The sequence below is a fragment of the Ranitomeya imitator genome, chromosome 2, assembly GCF_032444005.1.
Source record: "Ranitomeya imitator isolate aRanImi1 chromosome 2, aRanImi1.pri, whole genome shotgun sequence".
In the NCBI taxonomy this organism is placed as follows: Eukaryota; Metazoa; Chordata; class Amphibia; order Anura; family Dendrobatidae; genus Ranitomeya; species Ranitomeya imitator.
This window is the reverse complement of record NC_091283.1, coordinates 567,235,135-567,254,029: the sequence shown is the minus strand read 5'-3', so window position 1 is coordinate 567,254,029 and position 18,895 is coordinate 567,235,135. Positions and strand designations below refer to the sequence as shown.

At 41.8% G+C, this 18,895-nt stretch overlaps 1 long non-coding RNA gene across 1 annotated transcript in view; it reads right to left on the bottom strand.

Moving 5' to 3' along the window:
• LOC138665001 (uncharacterized) overlaps positions 1–13,625 on the bottom strand; it is a 36,093-nt gene extending 22,468 nt beyond the window's left edge. Inside the window, exons 1-2 of the long non-coding RNA XR_011318412.1 lie at positions 13,485–13,625; positions 1,537–1,653 (exon numbers count right to left, since the gene is read on the bottom strand). This is a non-coding gene — a long non-coding RNA (uncharacterized lncRNA). The remainder of the gene's footprint in view (positions 1–1,536; positions 1,654–13,484) is intronic.
• Positions 13,626–18,895: the final 5,270 nt, after the last annotated feature.

Genomic DNA, 18,895 nt, shown 5'->3' with positions numbered 1-18,895 from the left:
GCTTTGAACTTCATAGCCAGGTGTATGCAATCATGAGAAAAGCTACTTAAAGTGGCCACTTGCAAGTTGTTCTCCTGTTTGAATCTCCTCTGAAGAGTGGCATCATGGGCTCATCAAAACAACTGTCTAATGATCTGAAAACAAAGATTATTCAACAAAGTTGTTCAGGGGAAGGATACAAAAAGCTGTCTCGGAGATTTAACCTGTCAATTTCCACTGTGAGGAAAATAGTAAGGAAATGGAAGAACACAGGTACAGTTCTTGTTAAGGCCAGAAGTGGCAGGCCAAGAAAAACATCAGAAAGGCAGAGAAGAATGGTGAGATCAGTCAAGGACAATCCTCAGACCACCTCCAGAGAGCTGCAGCATCAACTTGCTGCAGATGGTGTCACTGTGCATCGGTCAACTATACAACGCACTTTGCACAAGGAGAAGCTGTATGGGAGTGTGATGCGAAAGAAGCTGAGGTATGCAAAAGCACATTTAGAGAAGCCAATTTCTTTTTGGAAGAATGTCCTATGGACTGATGAAACCATGATTGAGTTGTTTGGTCATACAAAAAGGCGTTATGCATGGCAGCCAAAAAACAAAGCATTCCAAGAAAAACACTTCCTAAACACAGTAAAATTTGGTGGAGGTTCCATCATGCTTTGGGGCTGTGTGGCCACTGCAGGCACCGGGAATCTTGTTAAAGTTGAGGGACGCATGGATTCCTCTCAGTATCAGCAGATTCTTGACAAAAATGTTCATGAATCAGTGACAAAGTTGAAGTTACGCAGGGGATGGATCTTTCAGCAAGACAATGATCCAAAACACCGCTCCAAATCTACTCAGGCATTCATGCAGAGGAACAATTACACTGCTCTGGAATGGCCATCCCAGTCCCCAGACCTGAATATCATTGAACATCTGTGGGATCATTTGAAGAGGGCTGTCCATGCGAGGCGACCATCAAACTTAACTGAACTGGAATTGTTTTGTAAAGAGGAATGTTCAAAAATACCTTCATACAGGATCCAGGAACTCATTAAAAGCTACAGGAAGCGACTAGAGGCTGTTACTTTTGCAAAAGGAGGATCTACTAAATATTAATGTCACTTTTCTGGTGGGGTGCCCATACTTATGCACCTGTCAAATTTTGTTTGAATGCAGATTGCACATTTTCTGTTAGTACAATAAACCTCATTTCAAGGCAGAAACATTACTGTGTCCAACAGCTATTAGATATATGAAACTGAAATAGATGTTGCAAAAAAAAACAATTTTTTTAAAACATTAAGCTTAAGATTAATAGGGGTGCCCAAACTTTTTCATATAACTGTATTTGATCAGACCAAAGGATGTTTGTCAAAAAACTTAAAAATTAAGATAATTGCGCCAAGGTAGAGTTGCAAATTGTACCAGGCTTTTTGTGGCAGTTTTGAAGCTGCAGCTTCTACTTGCTGAGCAGCCTTTCAGATCATGTCACTATAAAACAAGATTTCTGTCAATGTAGATTCTCTTCCAGTTTCTTGTGTGCTTTAAACTTGCAACTTACCATTTGAACAGATGAACGTGGTACCTTTAGGCCTTTGACCATTGCTTCCAAGGACGAACCAGACATGTGGATGTCCACAATTTGTTTTCCAATGGTGGCTAATATCTTTTAATTTTCCTGTGATGTCAAGCAAAGAGGCAAGTAAGCCTTGAAAGTGGGCTTTATGCTACTGCTACATGTACATCTGCAATTATCTTTCTAAGCTATTTCAATTAATTAGACTACCAGAAACTTCTAAAGCCAGGACATTGCTTACTGGCATTTTCAAAGATATGTAAAGGTGCAGTCAAAACTCTGACTCAATGGATTTTTGGATTATAAATAAAATTTAAATTCAAAAGAGAAAAGAGTCCAGTCATCCTTTCAAAGGGACATTATTGTCTATGGACTCAACATAATCAAATGTCCTTAATATCTGTTTTGTAGCAGCTAGACTTTCATTGACTGGTGGGAAAGGTTCAGCTTGTTATCCTAACCTTATACCTAAATACCCTGGTCAAAGCAGAATGACTTGTCGGCACCTCTTTGGCACCTAGCACCTAATGATCATGGATAGTCATCCACCAAACTATGCTCCTGGACTTCTGCAACCTTTGACCCTGAAGATGCCCACACACCATAGATAGTGGTCAGCATTCTCTCCCATCTCCCCCATACACATATATGCTCAGGAGATCCAAGAGAACATGTATTTTCAAAGGGGAGAGAGAAGTAAGCTGCTGCCAAACACTATTTCCAGTGTTTTATCTCCCTGCCCCAGGCAAACAAAAGATTGGGCATTGTAATTGAATATATCCAAAGTTCTTTCCTTTGATAACATATGTTGGGGAAGATACATGAGGTTCCCAAACACATTAAAGGGACTGAGTCACCAGGTTTTTGCTATTCCATCTTAGGGCAGCATGATGGAGGGGTAGAGCTCCCTATTCTAATGATGAATCACTTATTTTACTGGATGCTGCAATTTTGATTAAAAATTTTCTCTACTGCACATCTACGAGTGCAGGAGGTGACATACGTTTAGGTTCAGTGATTTGAAACCCAGAAGTTTGCTCCAGCACACTAAGTTTTGAGAGGGATTAATTAGCCATTTTTAGGGCTAGGTTTTTGTGGACAACCATTGAGTGGGTGGGAGATTGTCCACTTTATCTTCACCCCAGGGTGTAGTTTGGGGTTTAAATTGGGCATTCAGTGCTTAGTGTGTCTGGAGAGGCTAACTCCAGAGAAGTGTTTATGTTTGTGCTAATCTAAACCATGTGTTTTGCTGAGCAGGTGGATCCCTGCTACCACAAGGATTCTGTGTTACCACTTTGTTTTCTTTTCCTGTTTTACCATCCAAAGGGCCATGTTTATGTTCACTTCACTATGGTTTATGCCACATATATGATAAACCAGTGAAGATCTTAAAGAGACAGTATTCCCATGTCTACCTTCTTGTACATCTGAGTGAGCCAATCTAGGCTTTTGTCCTGATGAAGAAGTCCTGCAGGATCTCGAAACGCGTTGACTTTTAAGCCTCCTTAAAAATCGTTTTCAAGGATATCATTCGTTTGTCAGATTCATCAGCAGCACATCAAGTGACTCTTCACACCGATATGTTAATTTTCTGGTGTACAGAGGAAGAAGGACGTGGAACCACATGTAGGGAAGGTAACAGATCCCGGTTGTACTGCGGAACTGGACAAGAAATCCCTTTGATTGACAGAATCAGAAATAGTCCAGGAGGAATGGATAGCAATGCTGAAAATGTGCTGTGTCAAGGAAACTAGAAATGCAAAGTGTTGTGCCCGATACCGTGTGTTATAATCTGTTGAACTTGAACTATCCAGTAGACTGTGTATTGAAATGAACTGGGTGTCCCTTGATCTTTGTTGCGGCAGCTCCTGAAGATGGAGGCCTGGAGACAGCGGAGGTCGATGGCCTACAAGTGAGTGTGATGCACCCCACACACAACAGCACATTGGGACTGGGACACAATTTTCCTGTAAAGTGCCAGGGCACCATAGAGCAGCAGCTCGTCCACGACTACCGCCCTCGGTCACTTTACATACGTACACAGAAAGCTGCCAATCAGTGGTGGGGGTAGGAATATGCAGTGCTCTTGAATATGGAAAACTACATGTCAGCAGGTTTACTAGTCCTCTCGTGATAATCTAATGTTGATAAAACAGTTATTTAAAAAAAAAAACTACAGCAAGCAACCCAGTGAGTGATACTTTGCTGGAATCAGAATCTCTACCTCTAAGTTATGCTGCTCTTAGAGTAGGTGGCAAAAACCTGGTGACAGATTCCCTTTAAAGGTGTTCTCTTTGGAAAAACCTCTAATTTCTAAATAGTGCCTATCAGATATCAGTATTCTGTGTATTTTAGAACATTACAATATTTTACACACATAATATTATCTGATCTGGCTCCTCATTTTCCTTTTAATAACATTTTCCTTACTGCTCATCCAATTCTCAGACCTGGAATCCAGATGGCACGATGCCCTTAGGGCACTGTTCATAGCCTGACAAGGACAAAGACATAGCATGATGCACATTTTGTCAGATGACATGTTTTACAGATTCTGTAGAGATTTGATTGAGTTTATATGCCAATATTATTAGATACAGAAATCATATGCTGGGATTGTTGTGTCTCCTAACGCTGGCTCTCTTCCCAATTCTGGATAGACATATTATGACAGGTAATTCCCTTGCTCCTTTACAGCTTTCATAGCCTGTAAAAGGTTTTCTTCATTTATCTCACACTGTATAGAATATAATACTGGAGGGCTTGTAAAATGGGATTGTCACATTTAGTATGCTTAATAATGAACTATGATATAGCGCAAAATACTGCAGACTTGGAAAGCGCTGCCACGAAGATGATGATCCAAAAGTAGGTTTAACCCCTTAAGCCCCAAGGGTGGTTTGCACGTTAATGACCGGGCCTTTTTTTTACAATTCTGACCACTGTCAATTTATGAGGTTATAACTCTGGAACGCTTTAACGGATCCTGATTATTCTGACACTGTTTTCTCGTGACATATTGTACTTCATGTTAGCAGTAAAATTTATTTGATATTACCTGTGTTTATTTGTGAAAAAAACGGAAATTTGGCAAAAATTTGGAAAATTTTGCAATATTCCAACTTTCAAATTTTATGCCCTTAAATCACAGAGATATGTCACACAAAATACTTAATAAGTAACATTTCCCACATGTCTACTTTACATCAGTACAATTTTGTAACCAAATTTTTTTTGTTAGGGAGTTATAAGGGTTAAAAGTTGACCAGCAATTTCTCATTTTTACAACACCATTTTTTTTTATGGACCAAATTACATTTGAAGTCATTTTGAGGGGTCTATATGATAGAAAATAACCAAGTGTGACATCATCTAAAAAATGCACCCCTCAAGGTGCTCACAACCAAATTCAAGAAGTTTATTAACCCTTCATGTGTTTCACAGGAATTTTTGGAATGTTTTTAACCCCTTAATCCCATATGACGTACTATCCCGTCAAGGTGACCTGGGACTTAATTCCCAGTGACGGGATAGTATGTGATCGGCCGCACTCACGGGGGGAGCGCGGCCGATCGCGGCCGGGTGTCAGCTGCCTATCGCAGCTGACATCCAGTACTATGTGCCAGGAGCGGTAACGGACCGCTCCCGGCACATTAACCCCCGGCACACCGCGATCAAAGATGATCGCGGTGTGCCGGCGGTGCAGGGAAGAATCGCGCAGGGAGGGGGCTCCCTGCGGGCTTCCCTGAGACAATCGGTACACGGTGATGTACTCACCGTGTACCGAGCGTCTTCTCCCTGCAGGCCCCGAATCCAAAATGGCCGCGGGGCTGCATCCGGGTCCTGCAGGGAGCACTTCCGGGTCAGGATCAGGCTGCAGCTGCAGCTCTAATCGGTGATCTGTGATGTCCCCCCCTGGGACAAAGTGAAAAAGTAAAAAAAAAAATTTCCACACGTGTAAAAAAAAAAAAAATTCCTAAATAAAGAAGAAAAAAAAAATATTATTCCCATAAATACATTTCTTTGTCTAAAAAAAAAAAAAAAAATACAATAAAAGTACACATATTTAGTATCGCCGCGTCCGTAACGACCCAACCTATAAAACTGGCCCACTAGTTAACCCCTTCAGTGAACACCGTAAGAAAAAAAAAAAAAAAACGAGCCAAAAAACAACGCTTTATTATCATAACGCTGAACATAAAGTGGAATAACACGCGATCAAAAAGACGGATATAAATAACCATGGTACCTCTGAAAACGTCATCTTGTCCCGCAAAAAACGAGCTGCCATATAGCATCATAACCAAAAAAATAAAAAAGTTATAGTCCTCAGAATAAAGCGATGCCAAAATAATTTTTTTTTCTATAAAATAGCTTTTATCGTATAAAAGCGCCAAAACATAAAACAATGATATAAATGAGGTATCGCTGTAATCGTACTGACCCGAAGAATAAAACTGCTTCATCAATTTTACCAAACGCGGAACGGTATAAACGCCTCCCCCAAAAGAAATTCATGAATAGCTGGTTTTTGGTCATTCTGCCTCACAAAAAATCGGAATAAAAAGCGATCAAAAACTGTCACGTGTCCGAAAATGTTACCAATAAAAACAAGACTCACATGACTCTGTGGACCAAAATATGGAAAAATTATAGGTCTCAAAATGTGGAGACGCAAAAACTTTTTTGCTATAAAAAGCGTCTTTTAGTGTGTGACGGCTGCCAATCATAAAAATCCGATATAAAAAACGCTATAAAAGTAAATCAAACCCCCCTTCATCACCCCCTTAGTTAGGCTAGGCTCACATTGCGTTAATGGGTTAACGCTAACGGACAGCGTTGCACGGCGAAAATGTCACAATTAACGCCGTGCAACGGGTCCGTTAGCACACCCATTGACAGCAAAATGATTTTCGGGTGTAGCGCATCGCTAGAACCTGCCATTTTCGGCTCGCGCTAGCAAGGTGCCGTTCTTTTGTGGCGCGCCTCGGACGCTGCTTGTCCGATCCCTGATCTTCCAGAGCGGGGACGTTAACGCGACCACTAAACGCGACACCTAAAAAGACATTGCGCTAGCGCTAAACGGATTTCACTAACGCAATGTGAACCTATCCTTATTTATTTCCATTTTCCCATTAGAGTTAGGGCTAGTGTTAGGGCTAGGGTTAGGGTTAGGGCTAGGGTTAGGGTTTGGATTACATTTACGGTCGGGATTAGGGTTGGGATTAGAATTAGGGGTGTGTCAGGGTTAGGTGTGTGGTTAGGGTTACAGTTGGGATTAGGGTTAGGGGTGCGTTTGGATTAGGGTTTCAGTTATAATTGGGGGGTTTCCACTGTTTAGGCACATCAGGGGCTCTCCAAACGCGACATGGCGTCCGATCTCAATTCCAGCCAATTCTGCATTGAAAAAGTAAAACAGTGCTCCTTCCCTTCCGAGCTCTCCCGTGCGCCCAAACAGGGGTACTCGAGACAAATTGGACAACAACTTTTTGGGTCCAAGTTCTTATGTTATCCTTGGGAAAATAAAAATTTGGGGGGCTAAAAATCATTTTAGGACAAATTGGACAACAACTTTTGGGGTCCAATTTATTCTGTCACCCTTGTAAAAATACAAAGCTGGGGGCTAAAAAATCATTTTTGTGAAAAAAAAAGAATTTTTATTTTCACGGCTCTGCGTTATAAACTGTAGTGAAACACTTAGGGGTTCAAAGTTCTCACAACACATCTAGATAAGTTCCTTGGGAGGTCTAGTTTCTAATATGGGGTCACTTGTGGAGGGTTTGTACTGTTTGGGTACATCAGGGGCTCTGCAAATGCAACGTGACTCCTGCAGACCAATCCATCTAAGTCTGCATTCCAAATGGCGCTCCTTCCCTTCTGAGCTCTGCCATGCGCCCAAACAGTGGTTCCCCCCCCACATATTGGGTATCAACGTACTCAGGACAAATTGGACAACAACTTTTGGGGTCCAATTTATTCTGTTACCCTTGTGAAAATACAAAACTGGGGGCTAAAAAATAATTTTTGCGAAAAAAAAAAAAATTATTTTCACGGCTCTGCGTTATAAACTGTAGTGAAACACTTGGGGGTTCAAAGCTCTCACAACACATCTAGATAAGTTCCTTAGGGGGTCTAGTTTCCAAAATGGTGTCACTTGTGGGGGGTTTTAATGTTCGGCACATCAGGGGCTCTCCAAACCAAAATGGCGTCCCATCTTAATTCCAGTCAATTTTGCATTGAAAAGTCAAATGGCGCTCCATCCCTTCCGAGCTCTGCTATGCGCCCAAAAAGTGGTTTACCCCCACATATGGGGTATCGTCGCACTCAGGACAAATTGCACAACAACTTTTGTGGTCTAATTTCTTCTCTTACCCTTGGGAAAATAAAAAATTGGGGGCGAAAAGATCATTTTTGTGAAAAAATATGATTTTTTATTTTTACGGCTCTGCATTATAAACTTCTGTGAAGCAATTGGTGGGTCAAAGTGGTCACCACACATCTAGATAAGTTCCTTAGGGTGTCTACTTTTCAAAATGGTGTCACTTGTGGGGGGTTTGAATGTTTAGGCCCATGAGGGGCTCTCCAAACGCAACATGGCGTCCCATCTCAATTCCTGTCAATTTTGCATTGAAAAGTCAAATGGTGCTCCTTTCCTTCCGAGCTCTGCCATGCGCCCAAACAGTGGTTTACCCCCACATATGGGGTATCAGCGTACTCAAGACAGATTGTAGAACAATGTTTGGCATCCATTTTATCCTGTTACCCTTGGTAAAATAAAACAAATTGGAGCTGAAATAAATTTTGTGTGAAAAAAAGTTAAATATTCATTTTTATTTAAACATTCCAAAAATTCCTGTGAAACCCCTGAAGGGTTAACAAACTTCTTGAATGTGGTTCTGAGCACCTTGAGGGGTGCAGTTTTTAGAATGGTGTCACACTTGGGTATTTTCTATCATATAGACCCCTCAAAATGACTTCAAATGAGATGTGGTCCCTAAAAAAAAAATGGTGTTGTAAAAATGAGAAATTGCTGGTCAACTTTTAACCCTTATAACTCCCTAACAAAAAAAAATTTTGGTTCCAAAATTGTGCTGATGTAAAGTAGACATGTGGGAAATGTTACTTATTAAGTATTTTGCGTGACATATCTCTGTGATTTAAGGGCATAAAAATTTAAAGTTGGAAAATTGCGAAATTTTCTAAATTTTCGCCAAATTTCCGTTTTTTTCACAAATAAACGCAAGTTATATTGAATAAATTTTACCACTACCATGAAGTACAATATGTCATGAGAAAACAATGTCAGAATCACCGGGATCCGTTAAAGCGTTCCAGAGTTATAACCTCATAAAGGGACAGTGGTCAGAATTGTAAAAATTGGCCCAGTCATTAACGTGCAAACCACCCTCGGGGCTAAAGAGGTTAAAAAATGAACATTTAACTTTTTTTCACAAAAAATTTAATTCAGCTCCAATTTGTTTTATTTTACAAAGGGTAACAGGAGAAAATGGACCCCAAAAGTTGTTGTACAATTTGTCCTGAGTACGCCGATACCCCATATGTGGGGGTAAACCACTGTTTGGGCGCATGGCAGAGCTCAGAAGGGAAGGAGCGCCATTTGACTTTTCAAAGCAAAATTGACTGGAATTTAGATGGGACGCCATGTTGCGTTTGGAGAGCCACTAATGTGCCTAAATATTGAAACCCCCCACAAGTCAAGTGACACCATTTTGGAAAGTAGACCCCCTAAGGAACTTATCTTAGCTGTGTGGTGAGCACTTTGACCCACCAAGTGCTTCACAGAAGTTTATAACGCAGAGCCGTGAAAATACAAATTCTTTTTTTCCACAAAAATTATTTTTTTAGCCCCCAGTTTTGTATTTTCCCAAGGGTAACAAGAGAAATTGGATGCCAAAAGTTGTTGTCCAATTTGTCCTGAGTACGTTGACACCCCCTATGTGGGGGGAACCACTGTTTAGGCGCATGGCAGAGCTCGGAAAGGAAGGAGCGCTGTTTGAAATGCAGACTTCGATGGAATGGTCTGCAAGCGTCACATTGCGTTTGCAGAGCTGCCACAGGTGACCCCATATTGGAAACTAGACCCCCCAAGGAACTCATCTAGATGTGTTGTGAGAACTTTGAACCCCCAAGTGTTTCACTACAGTTTATAACGCAGAGCCATGAAAATAATCATTTTTTTTTGTCCAATTTGTCCTGAGTACGCTGATACCCAATATTTGGGGGAACCACCGTTTAGGTGCATGGCAGAGCTCAGAAGGGAAGGAGCGCAGTTTGGAATGCAGACTGCAGACTTAGATGGAATGGTCTGCAGGCATCACATTGCGTTTTTGCAGAGCCCCTATTGTGCCTTAACAGTAAAAATCCCCCACAAGTGACCCCATATTGGATACTAGACCCCAAGGAACTTATCTAGATGTGTTGTGAGAACTTTGAACCCCCAAGTGTTTCACTACAGTTTATAACGCAGAGCCGTGAAAATAAAAAATCATTTTTTTCCCGCAAAAATGTTTTTTAGCCCCCAAATTTTTATTTTCCCAAGGGTAACAAGAGAAATTGGACCCCAAAAGTTGTTGTCCAATTTGTCCTGAGCACGTTGATACCCGATACATTGGGGTAAACCACAGTCACATGGGAGAGCTTGGAAGGGAAGGACCACTGTTTTACTTTTTCAACTCAGAATTGCCTGGAATTGATATCAGACGCCATGTTTGGAGAGCCCTGATGTGCCTAAACAGTGGAGATCCCCAATTCTAACTGAAACCCTAACCCAAACACACCCCTTATCCCAACCACACCCCTAACCCCAACCACACTCCTAACCCCAACACACCCCTAACCCTAATCCCAATCCTAACCACATCCCTAACTCCAACACACCCCTAACCCTAATCCCAACCATAACCCTAACCACACCCCTAACCCCGACACACCCCTAACCCTAATCCCAACTGTAAATGTAATCCAAACTCTAACTTTAGCCCCAACCCTAAGTGTAGCCCTAACCCTAACTTTAGCCCCAACTCTACCCCTAACTTTAGCCCCAACCCTAACTGTAGCCCTAACACTAACTTTAGCCCCAACCCTAACCCTAACTTTAGCGCCAACCCTAACTGTAGCCCTAACCCTAGCCCTAACCCTAGCCCCAACCCTAACCCTAGCCCTAGCCCTAACCCTAACCGGAAAATGGAAATAAATACATTTTTTTTAATTTTATTATTTTTACCTAACTAAGGGGGTGATAAAGGGGGATTTGATTTACTATTTATTTTAGCAGATTTTTATTGCGAAAAATAGTTTTTGCATCTCCACATTTTGAGAGCTATAATTTTTCCATATTTTGATCCACAGAGTCATGTGAGGTCTTGTTTTTTGCAGGACGAGTTGACGTTTTTATTGGTACCATTTTTGGGCATGTGACTTTTTTATCGCTTTTTATTCCGATTTTTGTGAGGCAGAATGACCAAAAACCAGCTATTCATGAATTCCTTTTGGGGGGGGGGGGGAAACGGGTCGTTTATACCGTTCCACGCTTGGTAAAATTGTTAAAGCAGTTTTACTCTTTGGGTTAGTACGATAACAGCGATACCTCATTTATATAACTTTTTTTTTTATGTTTTGGTGCTTTTATACGATAAAAACTATTTCATAGAAAAAATAATTATTTTTGCATCACTTTATTCTGAGGACTGTAACTTTTTTTTTTGCTGATGATGCTGTATGGCGGCTCATTTTTTGCGGGACAAGATGATGTTTTCACCGTTACCATGGTTATTTATATCCGTCTTTTTAATCGCGTGTTATTCCCCTTTTTGTTCGGCGGTATGATAATAAAGTGTTGTTTTTTGCCTCTTTTTTTTACGGCGTTCACTGAAGGGGTTAACTAGTGCGACAGTTTTATAGGTGGGGTCGTTACAGACGCAGCAATACTAAATATGTGTACTTTTATTTTTTTTTCTTATTTAGATAAAGAAATGTATTTATGGGAGCAATATATTTTTTTATTTAGGAATTTTTTTTTTTTTTTTTAACACATCTAAATATTTTTTTTTTAACTTTATAACGTTGTCCCAGGGGGGGGACATCACACTATAGGGTCAGATCATTGATCTGACACTGCACAGCACTGTGTCAGGTCAGCGATCTTGCAAGCAGGGCTGCAGGCTTACCAGCGCCTGCTCTGAGCAGGCGCTTGTAAGCCACCTCTCTGCAGGACCCGGAAGTAGCCCCGTGGCCATTTTGGATCCGGGGCCTGCAGGGAGGAGATGCTCGGTACAAGGTGAGCATATCGCCTTGTACCGAGGGTCTCAGGGAAGCACACAGGGAACCCCCTCCCTGCGCGATGCTTTTCCATGCCCCCGGAATGCTGCGATCATGTTTCGGGGGTTAATGTGCCAGGAGCGATCCGTGACCGCTCCTGGCACATAGTGCCGAATGTCTGCTGCGATAGTCAGCTAACACCCGGCCGCGCTATCCCCGTGAGCGTGGCCGATTGCATATGACGTACTATCTCGTCACTAGGAATTAGGTCCCAGGTCACCTCGACGGGATAGTACGTATGGGATTAAGGGGTTAATAGTTTATTACCACACTGCTGGTTTCAGAGCCAATCAGGCTCCTTCATCAGGTGTATGGTTTACAGCATATTGCTTCTGACCTTTTATAGAGGTCACTGATGACGTAGTAAATCGTACAAAGACATTTTTTTAAAAAATCGATGTTTGTTCAGCCTGTTGTGCATTGTCCTTCCCACATATTGGAGGTCATAGCTACCCTGCAATACATACAAGCACATACAAGTGCTTCTCAATAGATTAGAATAGCATCAAAAAGTTAATTTATTTCAGTTCTTCAGTACAAAATATGAAACTCATATATTAAATAGAGTCATTACAAACAGAGTGATCTATTTCAAGTATTTATTTCTGTTTATGTTGATGATTATGGCTTACAGTAAATGAAAACCCAAAGTCATCTCAGTAAATAAGAATTATTAGCAAAAAACACCTGCAAAGGCTTCCTAAATGTTTAAAAAGGTCCCTCACTCTGTTTCAGTAGGCTCCACAATCATGGGGAAGACTGCTGACTTCACAGGTGTCCAGAAGGCAGTCATTGACACACTCCACAAGGAGGGTAAGCCACCACGCACAGATGTATTCAGGACATAGGCTACAAGTGTCGCATTCCTTGTTTCAAGCCACTCTTGACCAATAGACAATGCCAGAAGCGTCTTTCATGGGCAAAGGAGTTGTGTTCAGATGAATGTAAATTTTGCATTTCATTTGGAAATCAAGGTCCCAGAGTCTGGGGGAAGAGTGGAGAAGCAGATAATCCAAGCTGCTTGAGGTCTAGTGTGAAGTTTACACAATCAGTGATAGTTTGGGGAGCCATGTCATCTGCTGGTGTAGGTCCCCTGTGTTTTATCAAGACCAAAGTGAGTGCAGCCATCTACCAGGAAATTTTAGAGTACTTCATGCTTCCCTCTGATGACAAACTTTTTGGAAATGGATATTTTATTCTCCAACAGGACTTGGCACCTATCCACACTGACAAAAGTACCAATACCTGGTTTACAAACAACTGTATCACTGTGCTTGATTGGCCAGCAAACTCGCCTGACCTTAATCCCATAGAGAACTTATGGGGTATTGTCAAAAGGAAGAAGAGAGACAACAGCTGCTAACAAAGCAAACTGGGCTTCCATAACACCTCAGCAGTGCCACAGTCTGATCGTCTCCATGCCACGCTGCATTGATGCAGTAATTGATGCAAAAGGAGCCCCGATCAAGTATTGAGTGCATTTACTGAACATGCATTTCAGTAGGCCAACGTTAGGGATTTTAAAATCATTTTCAAGCTTGGAGTCTCTCTGTGGCCCTGGCGTGTGAAGCGGTAAAGCAGGGGTCAGTACTCACAGCAGCAGGTGATTGCATCCCATTCTCGTCGCCAGTTGTAATGTCCACACAGTGCAAGGAATTTTTGAGAGTAAGCTTTACCGGTAGTTTATTCGTCTCCTCTTTTCCTCCAGCACACAGCATAACATTTTCTCCTCAGGCTAGAACTTAAACTGAAACTGAAAATCAACTCCCGCCCTCACTTTCTTAAAGAGACAGATCTAATCATTATACATTACCCTGTGTGTGAACCCTGTCCTGAGTCCCGGGTTTTCTCTGTGGCTGCTCCACCTGTCCGGTCCTCGGTGAGTACCCTGATTCTCCTCGTTGTCCTCGATCGCCCCTCTGAGCTATCGTGGTGTGTCTCCCTCCTAGGCTTGCCCCTTACGGTCCCTGTATAGTTCTCGGTTCCATCTGGTCCGCTCTCCAGGGAACAGTCGTCACCGCGATCCAGTGGGTCCACTCCAGGAATTATAACAAGTACCACTGATTCCCAGAAGCCTGTACATGTCACTCAGATGACTCATGGATGTCTTGGATGTTTTGCGGCCTGTGCTGCTTCTGGAAACACTGACATCTAAAAGAGCCCTTAGTGATCTCGGTCATTTACAAACATTGGCTGACTCTTGAGATTTTTAGGAAAAAAGCTCAGGAATCAAAACACAAATCCGAATGTGCAACGTTCATGCTGAATTTGAGATTGGCAAACGTTTTCCGAAAGTTCACACATCTCTATTAACGACCCAGCTTGTCTCCTGTCTGATCTCTCTGCTCGTGACCTCGGCTATGTGTATTGAAAATGTGCTGCCTGCCCTGACCTGCCTGCCCTGACCTCAGATTGTCTAACACCTGTTTGTCTTTTCCCTACTGTACCATATACCAACGCCTCTGATCCTCAGGTCAGGGGACCGCCCTGGAATGGTATCTGGTGTCAAACCAGCCTATCCTCCCCAGTAGACACATAGTCACACCCTCAAGGATAAGCCAGGCCCTTGGCACAGTGGATCCACCCTCACTAGCATTACAATTGTCCTTTTAATACTATGTTGTCCACCATTATATGAAAATTAATTTTATAATATTTCTTTAAGCAACACTCCCTTTACCCCCAAGGGTGGTTTGCACGTTAATGACCGGGCCAATTTTTACAATTCTGACCACTGTCCCTTTATGAGGTTATAACTCTGGAACGCTTCAACGGATCCCAGTGATTCTGACATTGTTTTCTCGTGACATATTGTACTTCATGATAGTGGTAAAATTTCTTTGATATTACCTGCGTTTATTTGTGAAAAAAATGGAAATTTGGCAAAAATTTTGAAAATTTAGCAATTTTCCAAATTTAAATTTTTATGCAATTAAATCACAGAGATATGTCACACAGAATACTTAATAAGTAACATTTCCCACATGTCTACTTTACATCAGCACAATTTTGGAACCAAATTTTTTTTTGTTAGGGAGTTATAAGGGTTAAAAGTTGACCAGCAATTTCTAATTTTTACCGCACCATTTTTTTTTAGGGACCACATCTCATTTGAAGTCATTTTGAGGGGTCTATATGATAGAAAATACCCAAGTGTGACACCATTTTAAAAACTGCACCCCTCAAGGTGTTCAAAACCATATTCAAGAAGTTTATTAACCCTTTTGGTGCTTCACAGGAATTTCTGGAATGTTTAAATAAAAATGAACATTTAACTTTTTTTCACAAAAAATTTACTTCAGCTCCAATTTGTTTTATTTTACTAAGGGTAACACAAGAAAATGGACCCCAAAAGTTGTTGTACAATTTGTCCTGAGTACACCGATACCCCATATGTGGGGGTAAACCACTGTTTGGGCGCATGACAGAGCTCGGAAGCGAAGGAGCGCCATTTGACTTTTCAATGCAAAATTGATTGGAATCGAGATGGGACACCATGTTGCGTTTGGCGAGCCCCTGATGTGCCTAAACATTGAAACCCCCCACAAGTGACAACATTTTGGAAAGTAGACCGCCTAAGGAACTTATCTAGATGTGTGGTGAGCACTTTGACCCACCAAGGGCTTCACAGAAGTTTATAATGCAGAGCCGTAAAAATAAAAAATCTTTTTTTTCCCCACAAAAATTATTTTTTCGCCCCCAGTTTTGTATTTTCCCAAGGGTAAGAGAAGAAATTGGACCCCAAAAGTTGTTGTACAATTTGTCCTGAGTGCGCTGATACCTCATATGTTGGGGTAAACCCCTGTTTGGGCACACGAGAGAGCTCGGAAGGGAAGGAGCACTGTTTTACTTTTTCAATGCAGAATTGGCTGGAATTGAGATCGGACGCCATGTCGCGTTTGGAGAGCCCCTGATGTACCTAAACAGTGGAAACCCCCCAAATTATAACTGAAACCCTAATCCAAATGCACCCCTAACCCTAATCCCAACAGTAACCCTAACCACACCTCTAACCCTGACACACCCCTAACCCTAATCCCAACCCTATTCCCAACCGTAAATGTAATCTAAACCCTAACCGTAACTTTAGCCCCAACCCTAACTTTAGCCCCAACCCTAACTGTAGCCTAGCCCTAACCCTAGCCCTAGCCCTAACCCTAGCCCTAACCCTAGCCCTAACCCTAGCCCTAGCCCTAACCCTAACCCTAACCCTAGCCCTAACCCTAGCCCTAATGGGAAAATGGAAATAAATACATTTTTTTAATTTTTCCCTAACTAAGGGGGTGATGAAAGGGGGTTTGATTTACTTTTATAGCGGGGTTTTTAGCGGATTTTTATAATTGGCAGCCATCACACACTGAAAGATGCTTTTTATTGCAAAAAATATTTTTTGCGTTACCACATTTTGAGAGCTATAATTTTTCCATATTTTGGTCCACAGAGTCATGTGAGGTCTTGTTTTTTGCGGGACGAGTTGATATTTTTATTGGTAACATTTTCGGCACGTGACATTTTTTGATCATGTTTTATTCTGATTTTTGTGAGGCAGAATGACCAAAAACCAGCTATTCATGAATTTCTTTTGGGGGAGGCGTTTATACCGTTCCGCGTTTGGTAAAATTGATAAAGCGGTTTTATTCTTCAGGTCAGTACGATTACAGCGATACCTCATTTATATAATTTTTTTTATGTTTTGGCGCTTTTATACGATAAAAACTATTTTATAGAAAAAATAATTATTTTTGCATCGCTTTATTCTCAGGACTATAACTTTTTTATTTTTTTGCTGATGATGCTGTATGGCAGCTCGTTTTTTGCGGGACAAGATGATGTTCTCAGCGGTACCATAGTTATTTATATCCGTCTTTTTGATCGTGTGTTATTCTACTTTTTGTTCAGCGGTATGATAATAAAGCGTTGTTTTTTGCCTCATTTTTTTTTTTCTTACGGTGTTTACTGAAGGGGTTACCTAGTGGGCCAGTTTTATAGGTCGGGTCATTACGGACGCAGCGATACTAAATATGTGTACTTTTATTGTTTTTTTTTTATTTAGGTAAAGAAATGTATTTATGGGAATAATATTTTTTTTTCATTATTTAGGATTTTTTTTTTTTTTTTTTTTACACATTTGGAAAAATTTTTTTTAAACTTTTTTACTTTGTCCCAGGGGGGACATCACAAATCGATGATCTGACAGTTTGCACAGCACTCTGTCAGATCACCGATCTGACTTACAGCAGTGCAGGCTTACCAAGCGCCTGCTCTGAGCAGGCACTTGGTAAGCCACCTCCCTCCCTGCAGGACCCGGATGCCGCGGCCATTTTGGATCCGGGCCTGCTACAGGGAGGGAGGTAGGGAGACCCTCGCAGCAACGCGATCACATTGCGTTGCTGCGGGGGTCTCAGGGAAGCCCGCAGGGAGCCCCCTCCCTGTGCGATGCTTCCCTATACCGCCGGCACACCGCGATCATGTTTGATCGCGGTGTGCCGGGGGTTAATGTGCCGGGGTGATAGGCAGCTGACACTCGGCCGCGCTCCCCCCGTGAGCTCTGCCGATCGCATATGACGTACTATCCCGTCGGTGGCCATACGGGCCCACCCCACCTCGACGGGATGGTACGTCTAATGTCAGAAAGGGGTTAAAGAAACTTTATAATATGTCTTATAAGAGAAATATGCTATTTTCTTTGCTTACCACACTTTATTCTTCCCCCTCTCCTAAGCTCATAAAGTCAATACAGCTCAAATTTGGCCTAACAGAATACAAGCTGATCATAATAAAGCTGCCTATTGAAAACTATGGAGAGGAGTTTTCAAAGTTTGGACACACCTTCTCATTTAAAGATTTTTCTGTATTTTCATGACTATGAAAATTGTACATTCACACTGAAGGCATCAAAACTATGAATTAACACATGTGGAATTATATACTTAACAAAAAAGTGTGAAACAACTGAAATTATGTCTTATGTTCTATGTTCTTCAAAAGAACCACCTTTTGCTTTGATGATTGCTTTGCACACTCTTGGCATTCTCTTGATGAGCTTCAAGAGGTAGTCACCGAGAATGGTTTTCACTTCACAGGTGTGCCCTGTCAGGTTTAGTAAGTGGGATTTCTTGCCTTATAAATGGTGTTGGGACCATCAGTTGTGTTGTGCAGAAGTCTGGTGGATACACAGTTGATAGTCCTACTGAATAGACTGTTAGAATTTGTATTATGGCAAGAAAAAAGCAGCTAAGTAAAGAAAAACGAGTGGCCATCATTACTTTAAGGTCAGTCAGTCCGAAAAATTGGGAAAACTTTGAAAGTGTCCCGAAGTGCATTGGCAAAAACCATCAAGCGCTACAAAGAAACTTGCTCACATGAGGGCCGCCCCAGGAAAGGAAGACCAAGAGTCACCTCTGCTTCTCAGGATAAGTTTATCTGAGTCACCAGCCTCAGAAATCGCAGGTTAACAGCAGCTCAGATTAGAGACCAGGTCAATGCCACACAGAGTTCTAGCAGCAGACACATCTCTACAACAACTGTGAAGAGGAGACTTTGCGCAGCAGGCCTTCATGGTAAAATAGCTGCTAGGAAACCACTTCTAAGGACAGGCAACAAGCCGAAGAGACTTGTTTGGGCTAGAGAACACAAGGAATGGACATTAGACCAATGGAAATCTGTGCTTTTGTCTGAGGAGTCCAAATTTGAGATCTTTGGTTCCAACCACCGAGTCTTTGTGCGACGCAGAAAAGGTGAACGGATGGACTCTACATGCCTGTTTTCCACCGTGAAGCATGGAGGAGGAAGTGTGATGGTGTGGGGGTGCTTTGCTGGTGACACTGTTGGGGATTTATTCAAAATTGAAGGCATACTGAACCAGCATGGCTACCACAGCATCTTGTAGCAGCATGCTATTCCATCCGGTTTGCGTTTAGTTGGACCATTATTTATTTTTCAACAGGACAATGACCCCAAACACACTTCCAGGCTGTGTAAGGGCTATGATGGGGTGCTACGCCAG